Source organism: Palaemon carinicauda, chromosome 45 (genome assembly GCF_036898095.1).
Source record: "Palaemon carinicauda isolate YSFRI2023 chromosome 45, ASM3689809v2, whole genome shotgun sequence".
In the NCBI taxonomy this organism is placed as follows: domain Eukaryota; kingdom Metazoa; phylum Arthropoda; class Malacostraca; order Decapoda; family Palaemonidae; genus Palaemon; species Palaemon carinicauda.
This window is the reverse complement of record NC_090769.1, coordinates 15,660,512-15,668,011: the sequence shown is the minus strand read 5'-3', so window position 1 is coordinate 15,668,011 and position 7,500 is coordinate 15,660,512.

Genomic DNA, 7,500 nt, shown 5'->3' with positions numbered 1-7,500 from the left:
GTAATTTTAAAAGGATTTGATCGATTGATGAAAATGAGAAAAACCAACAGACCTGTTAAGTAACATTAACAGAAATTAATCAATACTCAATTGAATTCCATTGATGTATTGCAAATTTGTAAAAATAAATTAGAGACTTAGAAAAGTGAGACCAACAATTCAAGTTTGTTTCTATAGGAATTAAAATTAAACACCAAAATCGAAACCGTGAGAAAAAAAGTCTGAATATTGAAGTGACTACTACTACTTCTTTCCCTACATTAAGGGGTTGGTTGCCTGATGCGCCCTCTCCAATGCCTTCTATCCACTAAACTTCCTCTCTCCATATCATCCTTCACCTTATCTCGCCATCTAATTTTCTGCCTCCCTCTTGATCTTCTCTCCCTAACAGGTTCTTCACAAGCCCTCCTCACCATTCATCCTCAAGGTGCTACTCACAAAAGGGACAGGATAAAAAATAATACCAACTTAATAAGTCATAGTTGCCGCATGTTTTGGAGAAATACTTCGATAACAACTTGAACTTGGACAAGCTGTAATTAAGTCCTAACAACTCGCTTCCAACATTTTATAAGTGTTTAATCAATTTAACTGAAATTTCATATTCATATTTTTCAGTCAGTAACATGTCTGAACCACTGAGGATATCCGTAAGTATGATGTACGTGTAGGGTGTATTTACATGGTTCTTTAGGTGTTATGGAAATATAGATATTGGATTAAGTGTCTTGTGACTTTTCGTGGCTAGTTTTAACTCATATGTATACATAAGAAAGAAAAATATTCTTCAAATAATCCATATTATTGGATTTTCATGCAATACTTTACGCTACCACAAGAGAAAAGGTGTCACGTATTAATGGTAACATGAAATGCAGTTTTCTGACATCCACTCACGGTTGCACTTGTTAATTCTTATTTATCAATCAATGGCTTCACAACTACATACAAAATATAAAAGATACAAAGATACTAAATATGTATACACTGTATATATAACCAAGAGATTATTAAAACCAATCTAGTATTTAGGGGTACTGAATGAACGATTTACTTAAAAAGTGAGATTTAGTTACACATGAAAAATATGAAAAAGCTTTTTATACTGTTTTATTCTTAAGTCGCAATTTGTTAATATCTCTAACTCGACCCAACAGCAGGTGATATAACTTCTGAAGCAGTGAGAATCGCCTGAATGATTTACAATGTGTATGCAAAAGGAAAGCAAATAGAATAAATAATCATCTCTGCAACTAGCAGCTTACTGATTACTATGTAAATATAAACATTGATTCTCTCTCTCTCTCTCTCTCTCTCTCTCTCTCTCTCTCTCTCTCTCTCTCTCTCTCTCTCTCTCTCTCTCTCTCTCAATTCCACCCAAAGGTGCTATGTATGCATCTTTGCAAACACACACACATACACAATCTGTATATATATACCTATATACATACACACACATAAATATATATATATATATATATATATATATATATATATATATATATATGTATGTATATATATGTATATATAATATATATATATATATATATATATATATATATATATATAAATATATATATATATATATATATATATATATACATACATATTTGTGTGTGTGGAATACTGTAATTATTCTATGGGTATGAGTATACTTGTATACATAATTACATATCTGCTTACATTCATACATAATATACATAATATATATATATATATATATATATATATATATATATATATATATATATATATATAAACCCTGGTTTTTAAGTGCTCCATTATCAAGCCAAAAGACGGGCTGAAGTACAATCCCATGTCCTGAGATTTTTGTGCTTTTGTCGACCTTAACTTGAAAATAACGTAACTAGTATACTTAGCAATTCTAACGCGCCCAATTGTCCATACAGCACAAGAAGCCGTAATAAATGGCATAAATTATCACCTTGTGTCTATTGGCAATTTTGAAACTTGGAAGGATCCCGCATACCTTGGAAAAATCTATTGGACACAAGAGGCACACCTTTACACGTTACGCAAATAATATTAAAACGTAGGATACGTGTGTCCCGACCTACGTAAAATCACACAAGGCTATTCATATAACATATCTGTTGTGATCAGATTAGAAAACAATGGTTTCTGGATACATTCGTTTATTATATAGCCCTAAGAAAGGTTTGTAGTTACTTTTCTTATTTGCATGGTAAATTTTGTATGAAAGTATTAATTTTTTTTTGTTGCCTTGATTTTATTTAATGCTTTTACTATCATTCTCACAAAGACTTCGGTTCTTTACAGCGAGGATATCATATTACCAAAGAGAAAATTTCGTTTCCTAGAAAAAAAAAATGATAAAAAACTAAGACCACACGCAAATAATTAGATGTATAAGGATATTAAGTAGCTTTGAAGTAGAGCTTTAAAATATATAGATAAATATACATTAAATATAGAACAAACCTCATGATCTAAGAGCTGTAATTCCTCTTAATGCCTGGTAAACCTTAACTAAACTCAGATGAAGGCAAGACAGAGGAATGTTAAAATAGGAATAGAAGTTCCTCCTCTAAGAGCAAGATGATTTAACAGTTACACTGATATCAATAAATCAGATTAGCAAAATAAGTGGTTAAGGATATCGATTGCCTTCATACGAGTTCCGATTTTTCAGACTGTGAAGATGGAATAACACGACAAAATACTTTGATATACACTGTAGGAGAAAGAGATGGAAAAGGGGGTAGAAGTTTAATATGCCGAGATGGTTGGTAGGGGGGGAAATAATATAGCTATGTCATAATGATTCTATCATAAAACACAGGGGAAATAATATAGCCATATCAATGATTCTATCATTAAACACGGGGGAAATAATATAGCTGTCATAATGATTGTATCATAAAACACGGGGGAAATTATATTTCTATATCATCATGATAGTTTCATAAAACACGGGGGAAATTATATTGCTATATAATAATGATTCTATCATAAAACACGGGGGAAATAATATCGCCATGTCATAATGATTCTATAATAAAACACGGGGAAAATTATATTGCTATATAATAATGATTCTATCATAAAACACGGGGGAAATAATATAGCCATATCATAATGATTCTGTCATAAAACACGGGGGAAATAATATAGCTATGCCATTATGATTATATTATAAAACACAGTTCTTCAAGAAAGGGCTAAATATTCTCTTAAGTTAAGGAGTATAGCAAAGCTCCTGTATAATTAAAACAATCGACGCACCGATGGTGAGTTACCAATGATTCGATGGAAATGCTTCGAATCGTTTTATTCGCTAACGTTATTATCCGAAATAAAGCAATAAGTTAAAGGGGCAAAATATGATAGTTTCTAAAATTATAAGAAAAAAAAATTATTCCAATTCCTCAAAATACCATACAGGTTTGATGAATCAAATCCTCCGTTTTTCGCTCCGTTTAGGTACCCATTAAATTTGCCATACGTATTAAGAATAAAACAGTGTTAAAACTTGAATACATTTACACATTTCTGCCATTCAGTTGGAACCCATGTGCATTAAATATCTCCGATAACATCATGAAAACATTACGACTGCATAATGCTAATAAACCTAAACGAAAATCGAAAATTATGGGACTAAACTTTCTGGGTCATATAGAAAATGATTATTCGCATTTCAAAATACCCCATAAATTCAGGTTAGTGCAAATGGAAAAAGATACGGAGATGACCTCGTTATTTCTATGGCCTGTCCCGCGTACCCTTACATCAAAACACTTTTTTTCTTTCTTTTTTATTATCATTTTTCGACGTTTCTATTTTTCGACCACCTGGTGTGCTTGGTGATAATGCAGCAACTTTAGGGAACGTGTTTTGATAAATTGGGTTCATGCATGTAATATGACATGAAGCAATGGGGAAGATATGAATTCTTCCCAGTATTTGCCGACTTTCGAAAAAAAAAGTAATTCAACGCAAAAAATTGTATTGTTAGTATTTTTGTTAGAAATAATATTTAAATCATTAATAGTAATAAAAATCTTCACAGTTTTTGTAATATCCCGTTAAGGCGACAGGGCGAACCTTACGCCATCTGGCTACAGAAGAATTTTGCTTGCGAGTTGCAATTAATCAAATAGCTTGAACTGCCCAGTGCACGGCCCACAAACGAAGCGACTGACGCACTCACATTAAAATGAGTGACAAAATGACTTATCACTAATAAGACTAATCATCTGACGTCAATTAACTCACGTGTTAAATCGCCGTATATTTATGCGAGTGAAATAATGAAATGTACAGTATAAGCAGTCCGGATGGAAACGATGATGGGCTTGACAGTATAAGTCAAGAGAAGTTGTTGGTGATAGATTAATCCTGGCCAAAGTACTCCCCAGTATCTTTCGGTCATTCAGGCTATGTAGACAGAATAGGTGTGCTGGGTCCTCTTATAAAATTCTTCGTAGAAAAAAGGGATTCAAGGAAATTTAAAGGAATGTTATTCAACAGTCCTCCATCCTTTAAACTCCCAAATTTAGCCCCATTGAAGTTTATTATAAATTATGGAACTGATTCAAATCTTGGCTTCAGACTTGAAGCAACCCGTACAAAATATAAAGACGACCAGGACACTTAATCAAAGTGTGATCTAATTCAAGTGCAAAAAATTAAATAGGAATATTCGAGGAGCTGTCTGTTGTGCAAATTAATGAAGCGAGTGAATAATCAATCCAAAGAAATGTTCCAATTACGGGGAGACAAAATGAATGCAAGCGAAACAAAAGCAGCGACAGAATAGCGTACCTCGATAAAAAAGAAAAAATCGCAATAATTAATGAAGGATGACTGAATGAAACACCCCTTTCCATCAGGTGCTCTGATTACAGATGGACTAAATAACCTCTGGCACACTGACGGTACACAAGCAGAATTAGGCTCTTCGTTAATTAAGCAATGGCAATTGTTCATCAGACTGACTCGGTCATACTTTCCACTGTGACTGTTGTACGGAATGACTGACGCTGGCCAGTACAGCTCATACCTATTGTCATAGAGAAGGAAGGGCAGTAAGAGAATGGAGGCGGGTTGGGGGTTAGTGGAGGGGGGACACTGATGAGAGGAGGGCTTCCATTTTGCTATGATGAATGAAATAAAGGAGAGGTCCATTTGGCCCCATACCCTGCCTAACGAGCGGGTCATTCTGGGGACGGGTCATCCACCCAAATGATGGTGAAATTTCGCTACATTGCTTTTGATGAACCGCCTGTGTCCCTCGTGGAGGAGGAGGGGAGGGGTGTGGGAGAGGTGGGGAATGCCAGTGAGAGAAAATAACGGGGTGTGGGTGGAGGGTTTGGAGCTATGCAGGGTTGAGAGAGAGAGAGAGAGAGAGAGAGAGAGGAGAGAGAGAGAGAGAGAGAGAGAGAGAGAGAGAGAGAGAGTTAAGCACCGCCCATGGCTATGATACCCGGGATATCCGAAAGTGATGAGATTTAATGGTGGGGCAATACTTTCATGATTTTTCACATGGACAATTTTTGGATGGAACAAATATTGTCATAAATCTCTGTTAACCGATGACGAATCTTTGATTGATTATACTGATTAAGGAGAAAATGCATGACTGAAAAAAAAAGAACGGAGGAAAGTATCCAATCAGACATCGATTCGGGGAGCAAATTGGTTAATGCGTCAACAAACCAGGTGCCAGAATCAATATTGTAATGGCATATAATGGCAGAGATGGGCGTTTCGTGAAGCAAATTTTGCATACCCCCCTTAACCAACCCTCGATCAGGAGGCCATCAGGAGCATGAAGCAGCCACCAGGATGTCGTTTGATCACTCGGTAGGAGGGAAGTGTCCCCCACGGTAAACAAACGCTGTATCCTTAATCAATGTTTAATTGTCCCCTTCAATTTAACGTGGAGAAATGTTAGGAATTTCGAGACGGAAATTCAAAAGGGACGAAGGGAAGTATGATAAATGACCATAGAATGTACAAAGGGTTTAAAAATATATATATTCAAGAGGTTTTCACGTGGGAATGTTTGTTTTAGGTTATTGAAGAGTATCCATTAAACATTAGACAGTATCAACCTTTCATATGAAGCAGAAGAAATAAATAAAACTATATTCATGAATGAATATGGAAAGACTTTGCTAATGTGTTGGCAAAGGGACGAGTGGGGAGATCCTGTACCCCAGTTTAATGATCGATCTTTGATCACTTCAAATATTTAAAAAGGTCAACTAAGAGAGAACAGAAGGAACACTAACGAATAATAGGAAGGTTCAAAGAGGTTAAAGAAGTGACTAATGAATGAAAACTTATTTTAAGAAAATGATCAGTTATTGTATTCTTGCTGTGGTTATGAGGTCAACGCTGAATTACATTCAAGTTTTCAAATGATCTTTTGATTTTCAGAGTTGGCTAAAAGAAGGAACATAGTAAACCTCTTGCGTACAGGGTCTTTCACAATCCCGTCACTTTTTATAAACACCTCTTATGCTTTGAAATAACTATGAATATTCGTTTAACAGTAAGGAAATCGTAGGTTAAGGTCATTGAAAAACAATGTGCCTCTGTTACCATTTTATAACTGATTCAAGGCAAACTAGTTTTGAAATTTCGTTACCAGAATAGGTTTACACATATATTCATTTATATATATATATATATATATATATATATATATATATATATATATATATATATATATATATATATGTGTGTGTGTGTGTGTGTGTGTGAGACAGAGTTTGTGTATTGACATGTCTAAAGCAATTGTCCTGCAGTGGACTAGAAACGGCTGCATTTGTTGTTGTTGTAATAAATAACTATATATATGTGTATATATATACATATATATACACACATTTATATATATTCACTGTATATATATATATATATATATATATATATATATATATATATATATATATATATATATATATATATATATATATGTGTGTGTGTGTGTACATATAATCATATATAAATGCATATATATATACATATGAATACGCACACACACATATATTTACATATATACATACATATATATATATATATATATATATATATATATATATATATATATATATTTGTATGTATGTATGTACGGATGGATGCACATGTGTGCTGTAACCTAAATCATCTTACCAATAACGAAAACTCTCAACACTTCGCATACTGCCCTGATACAACTATTAACAGTGACTATCAACGTCACATCGAAAGGCAATATTACAAAACGAAATAGAAGGCGAACATATACGGGACTCAAGCCCTTCCCAAACTATTCCACAATAATTGACTTGACAAGAATAGATGGGACGCATGAGAAAAATAGGCGAGCAAATAAACAAGAACCGCTTTTTTCCCGCTCTGCTTAAATATATCTATGGGGTTATGAGTGTTCTTGAAAATGCCTAACCATCGGAACAGTCATAAAACATGAAGTGAGATGAAACAACGGGATCAAGAGGAGACTTC